The following is a 17,828-nucleotide window of genomic DNA, read 5'->3' as shown; positions in this document are numbered from 1 at the left end:
GAATCAAGTTAGTGTTCCGAAGAAGAGGAATAAGTTTATGTTAAGAGGTCCAAGGATTGTTTACGGATATGTAAGCGGTATGGCAAGTATGTATAACGGTTGAATAAGGGAAGAATTTATCTTCGAAGTTAAGTATGTTATCATGAAAGGAGATGCAACTCTCGAGTTGTGCAATGAGAATCATACTCTCGTATGCAATACTTGTTGAGTGAAAACGATATTTGTTAAGACATGTTAAGTCATGATTTTAGCACTTTTAAAAGTTAAGATTGGTATTATGGAACTTGGGAACGATGTTTTTATTTAAACTCATGGGATTATACATTTTCGAAACTGATGAGATACGTCGTAAGTAAACTCACTTAAGGCGTACAAACTTCAGGACCAACTTGTTGTGGACAAGTTTTGGGCGAGTTGTAAAATCTTTTTCAAAATATAGAAACTCGTCCGGTGGTACTGGGGTGTTTTTATCAGTTTTGGAGATGATAAAATCCTTTTTAAACCATGTATTTATACGTTCCAAGAACCTGAATACCAGAGCTTAAGAAAATTTTCTTCAAGAAAGATTTTAGAACACGTATCGTTATCATTTAACAAGAGATGGCACTTGAAAGTATGTACATGTTATGGAAACGACAACGTGCGTATGAAGTTAATAACAAGTAGGATACACAACAGTGTGTTAAGAGTATACGATGTATGTGCAAGTAGATGTGCTAGGAGTTTCAAGGCATGTGGACCACGATGTTGATGTTAGATGGTCAGATGAAAGGGCAAAATTTGATTTCACTCCTCTATGTCAAGCTTTATGAGTTACCCATTAGTTCGGGTGCGATAAGATGCAATGACATCGAAAGATTTCCTAAGGCTCTGAAAAGAGATAAGAGATTCGTGGAATCGTCTAGGAGAGTAATGAAAGTAAGGGACATGTGTCTCAAGGTACAGTAAGATGTATGTATGAAAGATGTCTTAATGTTGCAAGAAGGCACTGTAGGGCAAACCTGGGCTCTGGTAGGATTCCAGTTAAAAGGCAAACCCTGAGTGTTCATGTCTATGACAAGATACCATTAGGCATGGATTATGTTAAGCGGGTAAGATCCGAGTCTGGGATAATAAGTTATGTGTAGCAAAGTAAGTTCGAAATCATAATATACTAAGAAAACTCTAAGTGAGTGAAATTAAGATCAATAAGGTATTGTTCAGTTATATGTGGATTAAGGAACGAGATAAGGACATGAACCGATGGACCCTTCCGATATGTACGAATGGAAAGAGTTTGGCTCAGACCACGTATGGTAAGTTTTGGTCATGATGATTGGTAGTTGACCTCTAAATTTCGAGGACGAAATTTTTTTAAGGGGGGTAGGGTGTAACATCCCGCTCGTCAGCTAATGGAAAATTCATATGTTAAATGTATCAGAGGAATTAAATTCATGGAAAAGTAAGATAATGGAAATATTTTATGACATGTCAGCATATTACGGATAAAGTATCAGTGTCAGATTAAACACGCTTGAGGCAGGGGCATAATGGAAATTTCGCACGAAAGGGGTATTTAAGTGGCTTTGGCCCAAAATATTCATTCTTCACTTGTCTTTCTCTCTCTAGGGTTGAGAGAAAGAGTTCTCTTCTCCCTCTCTCTCTAGGATCGCCCTCTCCCTCCATAATAATCATCCAAACTTTCTTAACATCATGATCAAGCATGGATTATGGTAGCTTTGCAAGCAAGAATCAAGTGGGAGAATGGATTTAAGCATAGTTTGGTTGGGAAGCTTTGGATCATGGATGAAGCATGAGCTAGGGTTTGGGCTTGAAGCTTGAGGAATTGCAAGGAACACGTTAAGGTGAGTTCCATAGATAGATTACCCACCTTTGGGATTGATTAATCTTGTAGGAAAAATCATGATTTATGTTAGTTAGTGTTTATGGAACTTTAGTACCCCAAGCCAATCCTAGGTGATTATATGTTAAAATTGCCATGAGTTATGTTTAAATAAGTCTATATATGTTTTTGGATGTATTTGGTGCATTACAGGGTCGAATTGGACGAGTTTTGGGTCGAAAATGGCGAAAACCCGCGGCCGGAACACGCGAAAACGCAGAATTCGCAGCGCTGCGCCTGAACAAGGGCGCTAGGCGCCCACAAGTCAGGGAGCCAGCGCTAGGCGCCCTTCCTCTGGCGCCAGGCGCCCCAGACAGGACAACGTTCGCGTTGTTCTGCGCTCGGGTGCTTGGGGGCAGTCGCGTGGGGGTCCGTAGCGATCGTTTCGGTGTGTTCTTGTACTGTTTTCACTTTTTTTTCTACTGGAACAAATATGGTTTTATCAAATCTTAAGAACTTATAAACGGCTTGGAATTCGGGTTTTCGGCACGTCCGGTCTTTAGTAACTATTGGGAATTTGCACAACTCGTCAATTGATCCTTGCATCATTAATCATGGCAATGTTAGCATAAATTACAAGGATGGCTCAAGAGAGTTTAAGCATGATGGGGTAGTAATGAACTAGGAAAGGGAATGTATGTAGAGCCTCGGCTTAGCTAGTCGAGAACTAGTATGTTTAGCAAGAATCACTAGAAAGATAAGACGCGAAGTGTAATCTCTTCGCACAAGAGCTAGTATGATTTAGCAAGTACGTAAGCCGTGGTTTGACTAGTTAGTCTCTCCACCATGATTAGGTATGAATATGAACAAGTAAGAGTTTACCACTAATCGGTTCGATTAAGGTTCCGAGGTAAACACTCAAGTATGTATATGTTAACTTATGTATACGACAAGACTATGATTAATATGTGTAGGTGACATGTCTCTTGCTATCCACATCACGGGGATACAAGGGGTTCTCGTAATGAGAACGATTTAAGCCGTAAGGGACCCGCATGTCACTGAGTAAACAAGATGTAGGTGTTCGTGTCTCTTGATATCCACGTCAGGGGGATACAAGAGGTTCTCGACCTAAGGGGAACGATTCAAGCCGCAAGGGACCCGCACGACACCGAGGGAGTCCGATGTACGTACATCGGTCATGTATGGGATTGATCTCGGGGTTACTCCACCCGGGACTATCCGTAAAATGAATCAAGATAATAACTGGTTGTTCAACGCTAACCCATGAATGAACTTAGACACGATTATGTTTATGATGAATATGATTATGTTATGTTTATGCTCATGATCGAGCCCATGTATGATATGTTTAAGAACAAGACTAAGAGCATGAAATGCTATTAGACGAGAGCAAGATATGTATAGGACAAGTAAAGAAAGCTATGGCCGTGACGACCCTAGGTTTCCCTAATCGTCCGGATTAGAATCATGTCATGAATATGCTATGTTATTTATGTTTAGGGCTTGTGACGTAGAGTGTACACTTGGTAATGCGGTTTAGGTTCCCTCAACCGCCATGACATGTATAGGTGAGAAGCCTATAACAAGTGAGATATGACTATGACGGCCCTAGTATGCACTACCGTCTAAGTATGCATGTCCCCACACACGTATAATCAACCGTCAGGTTGTAATGTAGACACGTGGTGACCGTAGGTTTCCCCTTGAGGTTGCCTATAGCCTAGGATTAGGGGAACTCACTGAGACATTATGTCTCATTCCAATCCTTATTTGTTTCAGATAAGCAGGATGATTATGTATGTGCTGAGCCGGATGGATATTACTTCAAGAGTTCGTTCGTAAAGCTGCAGGACATTATGGACATCAAGGATGTATTTTTATGTATGGTTGAGTTGTATTGTATTATGATTTATACGAACGTAACTTGATGTAAATATTATTCGTTCGAAGTTTTTAATTGTTGTATATTTTAATGTATCCAGTACTAATGTTAGCGCACGTGCCAGACTTTCTAGATACGTCTGGTATGGGTGTTACATGATACATCGTGTGGCTATCATTGATTCATTCATTTTTCCGCTGAATTTATGTTCAAGGTAAAATGGGACGAACTGCAATGCAATCGTTCCAAACTTTGTCATTCCTCTTCAAAATTTCAGTTTTGTTTTTGGCATATGCTGGCCATTGGAGTGCATTTCTTGTCAAGTCATAATGGCAGGATTTTCCAACATCATTCACAAGGCTATGACAACAATAATCACTAACAATTTGATTTCCGACAAATACAGCAGAGAATATTTGTTTACCACATTCTGCAGGCTTTAATTTGCTTGCACAATTAGTTAAATACTTCTCATACGACGACAATGGCCTTGGGGCAGAAGTAACATCATGGGAAGGACCTCCAGAAGGTGGCTGAGAAATTTCAGAACACAATGACGTTGTGAAAAGCAAAGTAAAACTGATCATAATAGTCACAACATCGTAAAAGCCATTGAATGATGCCATGCCTATTTAGAGAATGATAGTTTAATCAAATTCTTAAAGATGATTTGCTTAGGTGAATTGGTTATGAACAAATTCTTATTTATAATATATGTAACACTATATTAACGTAAAAATGTATTTAGTATGTTGTTGTAACTCTCAAAAAATACTAAGAAAGGTAAGTTTTCAAGTTCTAGAGAAACCGGGTTTTTTTATTGTTTTTTTAACTTCTCTTACAACTTTTACATATTAAAATAATCTAATTTTGTAACTTGCAAAAGTTTATGTTACATTTTAAAATGATACTTAAAATTTATAAAACAGACATTATTTTTTATTTCGAAGAAATCTCACTTTTACCTAGACATTTTGTATCCTATTTTGACTTGTCGTATTTTTTTTTAAAAACTATTTATTCAAGTCGGTCCACGATATCATGGTTTTCTTTTGGACTAATATTAAATTTGGATAATGATAGGTTAAATCAATTCTAAAAGGTTTGAAATAAAATCTTACGTGTCAATAGAATATGATATACAAAGAATGAGGTAAACAAAGATAGATAATCAACTATGTTAGGACAAAGAGATTGTGTTCATATTTCTAAGAACTAATCATTACCCCGAAGTAAATCATTTTTCCACAAAACAATGATTAGAAACAAATACATGAAGCATGTATTTAGTAATATCATCTCCATACGCCCTCATTCAAATCCAAAGGATAGGGAAAGAGACATGAGCAAATAGTGATTGGCGAGGTGATCGTGTTTTCTACTATTCTTACATTAGGCGCCCAACTAATTCACATATAAAAATATGATACTTTTTATGTATTGTGTCTTCTAAATCAACTGTATAAAAGCTATTTTTCATTAAAAATTTAAACTTATGGATTATGTTCTTGAAGCTTTTCATTATTTTTTCATGCTTTAATTTGTTTTTTGGTTTTGACTTATTTAAAGTTATTTTAAACCACGTAAATGAAATAGTTTTTTCAAAATATAAAATAAGAATGTACATGAAGTTCTACTAGTTTTTTTTATTGAAATTACAGTTTTTCAATATGACTTTTTTAACCACTAGTATGTGTTTGCTAATTATAAGAATTGGGGAAGGAAACTCACCTAATCGAACAAATATATTAGTTTACTTATTTAGGGTTCAACCTGCACTTTTATAACTTGTTTTAAAATTAATGGTTTAATCTTTTTTTGTTGTGAAGTTTTGGAATTTATTAGTTTTTCTAATAGTTTTTGAGACTCACATAATGGATCATGTAAGATAAATGAAACTCTAGTATTAGTTTAAATAAATATATTGGCTCGTATTAAATATCCTAAAAAGTATCAACTAAGCTTAAGTTATCAATAGAAAGTATGGACTAGACTTTCTTAGTAGTATTATTTTTGCGGATTTGTGTTATTTTAGTGATATATTGTTTTTTATTTTCTTTGCCTACGTCTTGATATTTTGGAATGAGAGATAGAAAGTTAGAGAGAGATATAGTGAAAAATGAGAGAGAATAGTCTACTTTCTGAGGTAATTACGAGCATATTTACTTTAATATTTCCAAAAGGCGGTCCATATGATTTTTGTTTGTTTTTATGTAATTTGTAAGAAACGACTATTTGATATTAATTTTGATGAGAAAAACTTATAGTATATTTGTTTGTACAAACATATTTCTATTTTATGATATTAAAATAAAGGGCAAAGATCTTAAACTAGACCATTGTGATATGAAATACTCGAGTTGGTCAAAATTCATTTAGTATAAAATAAAATAGTCATATGATACATCGTGTGGCTATCATTGATTCATTCATTTTTCCGCTGAATTTATGTTCAAGGTAAAATGGGACGAACTGCAATGCAATCGTTCCAAACTTTGTCATTCCTCTTCAAAATTTCAGTTTTGTTTTTGGCATATGCTGGCCATTGGAGTGCATTTCTTGTCAAGTCATAATGGCAGGATTTTCCAACATCATTCACAAGGCTATGACAACAATAATCACTAACAATTTGATTTCCGACAAATACAGCAGAGAATATTTGTTTACCACATTCTGCAGGCTTTAATTTGCTTGCACAATTAGTTAAATACTTCTCATACGACGACAATGGCCTTGGGGCAGAAGTAACATCATGGGAAGGACCTCCAGAAGGTGGCTGAGAAATTTCAGAACACAATGACGTTGTGAAAAGCAAAGTAAAACTGATCATAATAGTCACAACATCGTAAAAGCCATTGAATGATGCCATGCCTATTTAGAGAATGATAGTTTAATCAAATTCTTAAAGATGATTTGCTTAGGTGAATTGGTTATGAACAAATTCTTATTTATAATATATGTAACACTATATTAACGTAAAAATGTATTTAATATGTTGTTGTAACTCTCAAAAAATACTAAGAAAGGTAAGTTTTCAAGTTCTAGAGAAACCGGGTTTTTTTATTGTTTTTTAACTTCTCTTACCACTTTTACATATTAAAATAATCTAATTTTGTAACTTGCAAAAGTTTATGTTACATTTTAAAATGATACTTAAAATTTATAAAACAGACATTATTTTTTATTTCGAAGAAATCTCACTTTTACCTAGACATTTTGTATCCTATTTTGACTTGTCGTATTTTTTTTAAAAAACTATTTAATCAAGTCGGTCCACGATATCATGGTTTTCTTTTGGACTAATATTAAATTTGGATAATGATAGGTTAAATCAATTCTAAAAGGTTTAAAATAAAATCTTACGTGTCAATAGAATATGATATACAAAGAATGAGGTAAACAAAGATAGATAATCAACTATGTTAGGACAAAGAGATTGTGTTCATATTTCTAAGAACTAATCATTACCCCGAAGTAAATCATTTTTCCACAAAACAATGATTAGAAACAAATACATGAAGCATGTATTTAGTAATATCATCTCCATACGCCCTCATTCAAATCCAAAGGATAGGGAAAGAGACATGAGCAAATAGTGATTGGCGAGGTGATCTTGTTTTCTACTATTCTTACATTAGGCGCCCAACTAATTCACATATAAAAATATGATACTTTTTATGTATTGTGTCTTCTAAATCAACTGTATAAAAGCTATTTTTCATTAAAAATTTAAACTTATGGATTATGTTCTTGAAGCTTTTCATTATTTTTTCATGCTTTAATTTGTTTTTTGGTTTTGACTTATTTAAAGTTATTTTAAACCACGTAAATGAAATAGTTTTTTCAAAATATAAAATAAGAATGTACATGAAGTTCTACTAGTTTTTTTTATTGAAATTACAGTTTTTCAATATGACTTTTTTAACCACTAGTATGTGTTTGCTGATTCTAAGAATTGGGGAAGGAAACTCACCTAATCGAACAAATATATTAGTTTACTTATTTAGGGTTCAACCTGCACTTTTATAACTTGTTTTAAAATTAATGGTTTAATCTTTTTTTGTTGTGAAGTTTTGGAATTTATTAGTTTTTCTAATAGTTTTTGAGACTCACATAATGGATCATGTAAGATAAATGAAACTCTAGTATTAGTTTAAATAAATATATTGGCTCGTATTAAATATCCTAAAAAGTATCAACTAAGCTTAAGTTATCAATAGAAAGTATGGACTAGACTTTCTTAGTAGTATTATTTTTGCGGATTTGTGTTATTTTATTGATATATTGTTTTTTATTTTCTTTGCCTACGTCTTGATATTTTGGAATGAGAGATAGAAAGTTAGAGAGAGATATAGTGAAAAATGAGAGAGAATAGTCTACTTTCTGAGGTAATTACGAGCATATTTACTTTAATATTTCCAAAAGGCGGTCCATATGATTTTTGTTTGTTTTTATGTAATTTGTAAGAAACGACTATTTGATATTAATTTTGATGAGAAAAACTTATAGTATATTTGTTTGTACAAACATATTTCTATTTTATGATATTAAAATAAAGGGCAAAGATCTTAAACTAAACCATTGTGATATGAAATACTCGAGTTGGTCAAAATTCATTTAGTATAAAATAAAATAGTCATATGATACATCGTGTGGCTATCATTGATTCATTCATTTTTCCGCTGAATTTATGTTCAAGGTAAAATGGGACGAACTGCAATGCAATCGTTCCAAACTTTGTTATTCCTCTTCAAAATTTCAGTTTTGTTTTTGGCATATGTTGGCCATTGGAGTGCATTTCTTGTCAAGTCATAATGGCAGGATTTTCCAACATCATTCACAAGGCTATGACAACAATAATCACTAACAATTTGATTTCCGACAAATACAGCATAGAATATTTGTTTACCACATCCTGCAGGCTTTAATTTGCTTGCACAATTAGTTAAATACTTCTCATACGACGACAATGGCCTTGGGGCAGAAGTAACATCATGGGAAGGACCTCCAGAAGGTGGCTGAGAAATTTCAGAACACAATGACGTTGTGAAAAGCAAAGTAAAACTGATCATAATAGTCACAACATCGTAAAAGCCATTGAATGATGCCATGCCTATTTAGAGAATGATAGTTTAATCAAATTCTTAAAGATGATTTGCTTAGGTGAATTGGTTATGAACAAATTCTTATTTATAATATATGTAACACTATATTAACGTAAAAATGTATTTAGTATGTTGTTGTAACTCTCAAAAAATACTAAGAAAGGTAAGTTTTCAAGTTCTAGAGAAACCGGGTTTTTTTATTGTTTTTTTAACTTCTCTTACAACTTTTACATATTAAAATAATCTAATTTTGTAACTTGCAAAAGTTTATGTTACATTTTAAAATGATACTTAAAATTTATAAAACAGACATTATTTTTTATTTCGAAGAAATCTCACTTTTACCTAGACATTTTGTATCCTATTTTGACTTGTCGTATTTTTTTTAAAAAACTATTTAATCAAGTCGGTCCACGATATCATGGTTTTCTTTTGGACTAATATTAAATTTGGATAATGATAGGTTAAATCAATTCTAAAAGGTTTAAAATAAAATCTTACGTGTCAATAGAATATGATATACAAAGAATGAGGTAAACAAAGATAGATAATCAACTATGTTAGGACAAAGAGATTGTGTTCATATTTCTAAGAACTAATCATTACCCCGAAGTAAATCATTTTTCCACAAAACAATGATTAGAAACAAATACATGAAGCATGTATTTAGTAATATCATCTCCATACGCCCTCATTCAAATCCAAAGGATAGGGAAAGAGACATGAGCAAATAGTGATTGGCGAGGTGATCTTGTTTTCTACTATTCTTACATTAGGCGCCCAACTAATTCACATATAAAAATATGATACTTTTTATGTATTGTGTCTTCTAAATCAACTGTATAAAAGCTATTTTTCATTAAAAATTTAAACTTATGGATTATGTTCTTGAAGCTTTTCATTATTTTTTCATGCTTTAATTTGTTTTTTGGTTTTGACTTATTTAAAGTTATTTTAAACCACGTAAATGAAATAGTTTTTTCAAAATATAAAATAAGAATGTACACTAGTTTTTTTTATTGAAATTACAGTTTTTCAATATGACTTTTTTAACCACTAGTATGTGTTTGCTGATTCTAAGAATTGGGGAAGGAAACTCACCTAATCGAACAAATATATTAGTTTACTTATTTAGGGTTCAACCTGCACTTTTATAACTTGTTTTAAAATTAATGGTTTAATCTTTTTTTGTTGTGAAGTTTTGGAATTTATTAGTTTTTCTAATAGTTTTTGAGACTCACATAATGGATCATGTAAGATAAATGAAACTCTAGTATTAGTTTAAATAAATATATTGGCTCGTATTAAATATCCTAAAAAGTATCAACTAAGCTTAAGTTATCAATAGAAAGTATGGACTAGACTTTCTTAGTAGTATTATTTTTGCGGATTTGTGTTATTTTAGTGATATATTGTTTTTTATTTTCTTTGCCTACGTCTTGATATTTTGGAATGAGAGATAGAAAGTTAGAGAGAGATATAGTGAAAAATGAGAGAGAATAGTCTACTTTCTGAGGTAATTACGAGCATATTTACTTTAATATTTCCAAAAGGCGGTCCATATGATTTTTGTTTGTTTTTATGTAATTTGTAAGAAACGACTATTTGATATTAATTTTGATGAGAAAAACTTATAGTATATTTGTTTGTACAAACATATTTCTATTTTATGATATTAAAATAAAGGGCAAAGATCTTAAACTAAACCATTGTGATATGAAATACTCGAGTTGGTCAAAATTCATTTAGTATAAAATAAAATAGTCATATGATACATCGTGTGGCTATCATTGATTCATTCATTTTTCCGCTGAATTTATGTTCAAGGTAAAATGGGACGAACTGCAATGCAATCGTTCCAAACTTTGTTATTCCTCTTCAAAATTTCAGTTTTGTTTTTGGCATATGTTGGCCATTGGAGTGCATTTCTTGTCAAGTCATAATGGCAGGATTTTCCAACATCATTCACAAGGCTATGACAACAATAATCACTAACAATTTGATTTCCGACAAATACAGCATAGAATATTTGTTTACCACATCCTGCAGGCTTTAATTTGCTTGCACAATTAGTTAAATACTTCTCATACGACGACAATGGCCTTGGGGCAGAAGTAACATCATGGGAAGGACCTCCAGAAGGTGGCTGAGAAATTTCAGAACACAATGACGTTGTGAAAAGCAAAGTAAAACTGATCATAATAGTCACAACATCGTAAAAGCCATTGAATGATGCCATGCCTATTTAGAGAATGATAGTTTAATCAAATTCTTAAAGATGATTTGCTTAGGTGAATTGGTTATGAACAAATTCTTATTTATAATATATGTAACACTATATTAACGTAAAAATGTATTTAGTATGTTGTTGTAACTCTCAAATAATACTAAGAAAGGTAAGTTTTCAAGTTCTAGAGAAACCGGGTTTTTTTATTGTTTTTTTAACTTCTCTTACAACTTTTACATATTAAAATAATCTAATTTTGTAACTTGCAAAAGTTTATGTTACATTTTAAAATGATACTTAAAATTTATAAAACAGACATTATTTTTTATTTCGAAGAAATCTCACTTTTACCTAGACATTTTGTATCCTATTTTGACTTGTCGTATTTTTTTTAAAAAACTATTTATTCAAGTCGGTCCACGATATCATGGTTTTCTTTTGGACTAATATTAAATTTGGATAATGATAGGTTAAATCAATTCTAAAAGGTTTAAAATAAAATCTTACGTGTCAATAGAATATGATATACAAAGAATGAGGTAAACAAAGATAGATAATCAACTATGTTAGGACAAAGAGATTGTGTTCATATTTCTAAGAACTAATCATTACCCCGAAGTAAATCATTTTTCCACAAAACAATGATTAGAAACAAATACATGAAGCATGTATTTAGTAATATCATCTCCATACGCCCTCATTCAAATCCAAAGGATAGGGAAAGAGACATGAGCAAATAGTGATTGGCGAGGTGATCGTGTTTTCTACTATTCTTACATTAGGCGCCCAACTAATTCACATATAAAAATATGATACTTTTTATGTATTGTGTCTTCTAAATCAACTGTATAAAAGCTATTTTTCATTAAAAATTTAAACTTATGGATTATGTTCTTGAAGCTTTTCATTATTTTTTCATGCTTTAATTTGTTTTTTGGTTTTGACTTATTTAAAGTTATTTTAAACCACGTAAATGAAATAGTTTTTTCAAAATATAAAATAAGAATGTACATGAAGTTCTACTAGTTTTTTTTATTGAAATTACAGTTTTTCAATATGACTTTTTTAACCACTAGTATGTGTTTGCTAATTATAAGAATTGGGGAAGGAAACTCACCTAATCGAACAAATATATTAGTTTACTTATTTAGGGTTCAACCTGCACTTTTATAACTTGTTTTAAAATTAATGGTTTAATCTTTTTTTGTTGTGAAGTTTTGGAATTTATTAGTTTTTCTAATAGTTTTTGAGACTCACATAATGGATCATGTAAGATAAATGAAACTCTAGTATTAGTTTAAATAAATATATTGGCTCGTATTAAATATCCTAAAAAGTATCAACTAAGCTTAAGTTATCAATAGAAAGTATGGACTAGACTTCCTTAGTAGTATTATTTTTGCGGATTTGTGTTATTTTAGTGATATATTGTTTTTTATTTTCTTTGCCTACGTCTTGATATTTTGGAATGAGAGATAGAAAGTTAGAGAGAGATATAGTGAAAAATGAGAGAGAATAGTCTACTTTCTGAGGTAATTACGAGCATATTTACTTTAATATTTCCAAAAAGCGGTCCATATGATTTTTGTTTGTTTTTATGTAATTTGTAAGAAACGACTATTTGATATTAATTTTGATGAGAAAAACTTATAGTATATTTGTTTGTACAAACATATTTCTATTTTATGATATTAAAATAAAGGGCAAAGATCTTAAACTAGACCATTGTGATATGAAATACTCGAGTTGGTCAAAATTCATTTAGTATAAAATAAAATAGTCATATGATACATCGTGTGGCTATCATTGATTCATTCATTTTTCCGCTGAATTTATGTTCAAGGTAAAATGGGACGAACTGCAATGCAATCGTTCCAAACTTTGTCATTCCTCTTCAAAATTTCAGTTTTGTTTTTGGCATATGCTGGCCATTGGAGTGCATTTCTTGTCAAGTCATAATGGCAGGATTTTCCAACATCATTCACAAGGCTATGACAACAATAATCACTAACAATTTGATTTCCGACAAATACAGCAGAGAATATTTGTTTACCACATTCTGCAGGCTTTAATTTGCTTGCACAATTAGTTAAATACTTCTCATACGACGACAATGGCCTTGTGTAACACCCATATATGAAAATATCTAGAATATTCATAAGAGTGCTAGGACTGATATTGGATACATTAATTATACAATATTGGAACCACATTAAGTCTCGAGTCTAGGTACAACATCACTCCAAAGTTCCTATGTTACATTATCATACATAAAGTTCACCGAACAAAGTCTAAATACATGATTCATTACAAGCTCTTATAATATAACATATGCTTCTACTAGTACAACACCAAGTTGATTCCTCATGAGCACAATCAATCCAAAGCTTTTTCTTTACCTTTTCCACGTGAAACCTGAGAACCTGAACAAAAAGGAGGGGGATGAGACATAACGCCTCAGTGAGTTCTATCTACCCCTAAGCTAGTGATAACCTTGGGGAGAAACCTACGGTTACCACGTGCCTACTATACAACCTGACGGTTGATTATACGTGTGTGATTGTACTTATCTAGACGGTAGTGCTTACTAATCCCGTCATAGATTTCTACTTATTGTTTTAGGCTTGCTATCTCTATACGTGACATCGCGGTCATGGGAAAAATCTAAGACCGCTAGGCCAAGATACCCTGTATGTATCGAGGCCTATACATAAAGTTATGTCACGTTATCAAGTCGGACGATTAGGGGAAAACTATATTCGTCATTGACAAAAACTATCTTTAACTATTCTATTCATAAGCTGGAACGTATCTAACGTCATCTCGTAACCAATATAATTAAGTTAGGAGTTAGCGTTGAACAATAACATATCTGAATTCATTTTACGGAAAGTCCCGGGGTGGAGTAAACCCGAGCACAATCCCTATCTAACCGGTGGAACCTATCTAAGGTATAACCAACGGTACTCCCTAAGCGACGTGCGGGTCCCTTACGGCTAATCCCGTTTCACCTAATGGAAACCTCCCGAGACCAACCTAGTGTGGTCACGTGAGACACGGCACCTACATGTTATTAAAACATACTTTGTGAATAAAATATCTAATCATATCACATTCTAGCATACATCGTCTCTATGATGATGTTCTATTCTCGACAAGCTATGCCGAGGCTCTATGTTCAACCCTTTCTAAGTATGTTACTACCCCATCATATTACAACTCTCTCAAGCTATCCTTGTGTCATATGTTAAGATTGCCATGGTTTTTGATTTAAAGTTCAATGGATGATGAGTGCAACTTTTAGATAATTTCTAAAGACCAAAAGTGCCGAAAACCCAAGTTCCAAGCCGTTTATAAATTCTAAGTTTTGATGAAATCATGTTTGTTCCAGTTGTAAAATATGTGAAAACAGCGGAAATATGTTTCAACGCGATCGCATCGGAACCCCACAGGACTGGCACCAAGCACCCGAGCACAAAACAACTCGAAAATTGCACTGTCAGGGGCGCCTGGCGCCAGAAGGTGGGCGCCTAGCGCTAGCTCTCTGACTTCAGGGCGCCTAGCGCCCTTGCTCAGGCGCAGTGCTGCGAACTTTTGCGTTTTCGCGTGTTCCGGCCGCGGGTTTTCGCCATTTTCGACCCAAAACTTGGCCAACTCGAACCTGTAATGCACTAAACTCATCCAATAACATATATGGCTCATTTAAACATGTCTCATGGCAAATTTTAACACATAACATCAAGGATTAGATTGGGGATAACAAATCTCATAAAAACTAAACTATCATATTACTTGATTTTCTTCACAAGATTGAACAACCCAAAGGTAGGATGACTATCTAGAGAACTCACCTTGCTCAAAAGAAATGAAACTCTAATGTTCTAAGCTCAAACCAACATCCTAGATGAGTAGAGATCAAAAGGAGATAGCTTGCTTCATGATCCTATGCTACTTCCTTCAAAGACTAATCAACCATCCTTGCTTGCTTGGAGTAGAGATTTAAGATGAGAATGAATTTAAGTAGAGATTGGGGTTGGATTTCTAGAGATGGAAGAGAGCTAAATGTTTGCAAACCCTAGTGAGAGAAAGCCAAAGAGATAATGAATATTTTGGGCTCAATTTCCTTAAGTATACCTTTAGCGCAAATTCCTAATATGCCCCTGTCTTAAACGTGCGTATTATTTGTTAACAGGTATTAAGTCTCGATATAAAAGAGCGGGATGTTACACTCTACCCCCTTAAAAAAATTTCGTCCTCGAAATTTAGAATTTACCTGAAAACAAATGTGGATACTGATTCAACATCTCCGATTCTAATTCCCATGTAGCTTCACCATCCGGCGAACCTTTCCATACAACCTTCACTATGGGAATTTCTTTGCTTCTGAGAGTCTTGACATCACGGTCTACTATCTTTTCTGGTTCTGGTTGAAATGTCAAGTCTGATTTCAGCTCTATAGAATCTAACTCAACTGATTGGAAAGGATCCGGCACGTACTTCTTCAATTGAGACACATGAAACACATCGTGCAATCCTGACATAGCTGGTGGTAAAGCTAACTGGTAAGCCACTGGTCCGACACGTTTGAGTATCAAAAACGGTCCTATGTACCTAGGACACAACTTCTTGGTTCTAAAAACTCCTCTCAAACCCAGTTTAGGCGTAACTTTCAGGAACACATGATCACCTTCTTCAAACTCTAAAGGTCTTCGTCTATTGTCCACATAACTTTTCTGACGACTCTGAGCTATTTTCATCTTCTCTTGTATTGACTTAATCTTCAAAGTCGTTTCTTGAATGATCTCTGGCCCAATGATACTCTTATCTCCAACCTCGGCCCAACACAAAGGGGTTCTACATTTCCTACCATACAACGCTTCATATGGTGCCATCCCAATACTTGAGTGATAGCTATTGTTGTAGGAAAATTCTATCAAAGGTAAGTGATGGTTCCAACTTCCCCCATCTTCCAAAACACAAGCACGTAACATGTCTTCTAGAGTTTGGATAGTCCTCTCTGACTGTCCATCTGTCTGAGGGTGATGCGACGTGCTTAGCTTCAATTTAGTTCCCAAAGCTCTCTGAAAAGCTCTCCAAAAGTGTGAAGTAAAGATTGGATCCCTATCTGACACGATACTCACTAGAACTCCGTGTAACTTGACAATCTCGGAAATAAACAAATCCGCATATTGTGATGTTTTGTAGGTAGACTTTACCGGTAAGAAATGAGCTGATTTGGTTAGCCTATCCACAATTACCCAAATTGAATCATGACCTCTTTGAGTACGGGGTAAACCTCCTACAAAATCCATGGTAATGTGCTCCCATTTCCACTGAGGGATCTCCAATGGTTGTAACATACCAGCTGGTCTCTGATGTTCTATCTTGACTTGTTGACATATAATACACCGTGCTACAAATTCAGCAATATCCGTTTTCATGCCAGGCCACCAATACTCCTTCCTCAAATCTCGATACATCTTGGTAGCACCAGGGTGAATTGAAAAACTACTCTTGTGTGCTTCCTCCAAAATCAATCTTCTAAGCTCTTGATCATTTGGCACACATAACCTTCCTTCAAACAACATTGCTCCATCTGAAGCCATAGAGAATTCTGGGTGAACACTCCTTTTCTGAAGCTCTGAATCAACAATCTGAGCCTGAATAATTCTTGATCGCAAATCACATGAAACCTCTAATCTGTGCAACCAAATACCATCATTACCTTCTGTAACCCCAAGATTAAGGTCTCGGACCTTCTCATACATATTACAAGTGTGCATCATCACTTCCGCTTGAGCTATAGCTTTACGACTCAAAGCGTCCGCTACAACATTGGCCTTTCCCGGATGATATTTCAAATCAAAGTCAAAATCTTTCAGATACTCCATCCAACGTCGTTGCCTCATGTTCAAATCCCTTTGATCAAACAAGTACTTTAGGCTCTTGTGATCACTAAACAACTCAAAATGTGCTCCATACAAATGATGCCTCCATATCTTCAAAACAAAAATTATGGCTGCCAACTCTAAGTCATGAGTAGGATAATTTTCTTCATGCGTTTTGAGTTGCCTAGATGCATATGCTATCACATTATTATCTTGCATAAGTACTCCACCAAGTCCCTTAGAAGATGCATCACAAAACACAACGTACTTTTTCTCCGGGTCGGGTATGGCTAAGACTGGAGCTTGAGTTAACTTCTTCTTTAGAGTTCTAAAACTCTTCTCACATTCTTCATCCCATACAAATGGCACATCTTTCCTCATGAGTCGGGTTAAGGGTAGAGCAATCTGAGAAAACTTCATGATAAACCGTCGGTAATATCCAGCTAATCCCAAAAAGCTACGAATCTCTGAAACATTCCTTGGTCTTGTCCAATTTTGAACAGCTTCAACTTTAGATTGATCAACGGCCACACCACCTTGAGATATTACATGACCAAGGAACTTGACCTCTGACAACCAGAACTCACACTTGCTAAACTTTGCATATAACTGTTTTTCTCGAAGAATATCCAACACTATCCTCAAATGTTGCGCATGCTCTTGCGGATTCTTAGAATAAACCAATATGTCATCGATGAAAATAATGACAAATTGATCTAAATAAGGCTGAAAAATCCGATTCATATAATCCATAAAAACTGCTGGAGCATTGGATACGCCAAAAGGCATTACCAAAAATTCATAGTGCCCGTAACGCGTTCTGAAAGCCGTTTTGGACACATCTGAGGATTTAATACGAATCTGATGATATCCTGACCTG

General features: G+C 34.0%; 1 long non-coding RNA gene across 1 annotated transcript in view; it reads left to right on the top strand.

The window, feature by feature from the left end:
* Positions 1-1,397: 1,397 nt before the first annotated feature.
* Positions 1,398-17,828, top strand: part of LOC146897822 (uncharacterized) — a 68,621-nt gene continuing 52,190 nt past the window's right edge. The window contains exon 1 of the long non-coding RNA XR_015021450.1: positions 1,398-1,844. This is a non-coding gene — a long non-coding RNA (uncharacterized LOC146897822). The remainder of the gene's footprint in view (positions 1,845-17,828) is intronic.

This window comes from Medicago sativa, chromosome 8 (assembly GCF_051527215.1).
Source record: "Medicago sativa cultivar Bolivia chromosome 8, Bolivia_mono, whole genome shotgun sequence".
NCBI lineage: Eukaryota > Viridiplantae > Streptophyta > Magnoliopsida > Fabales > Fabaceae > Medicago > Medicago sativa.
Note: the sequence above shows the minus strand (reverse complement) of the source record. Positions and strands in the feature narration are given on the sequence as shown.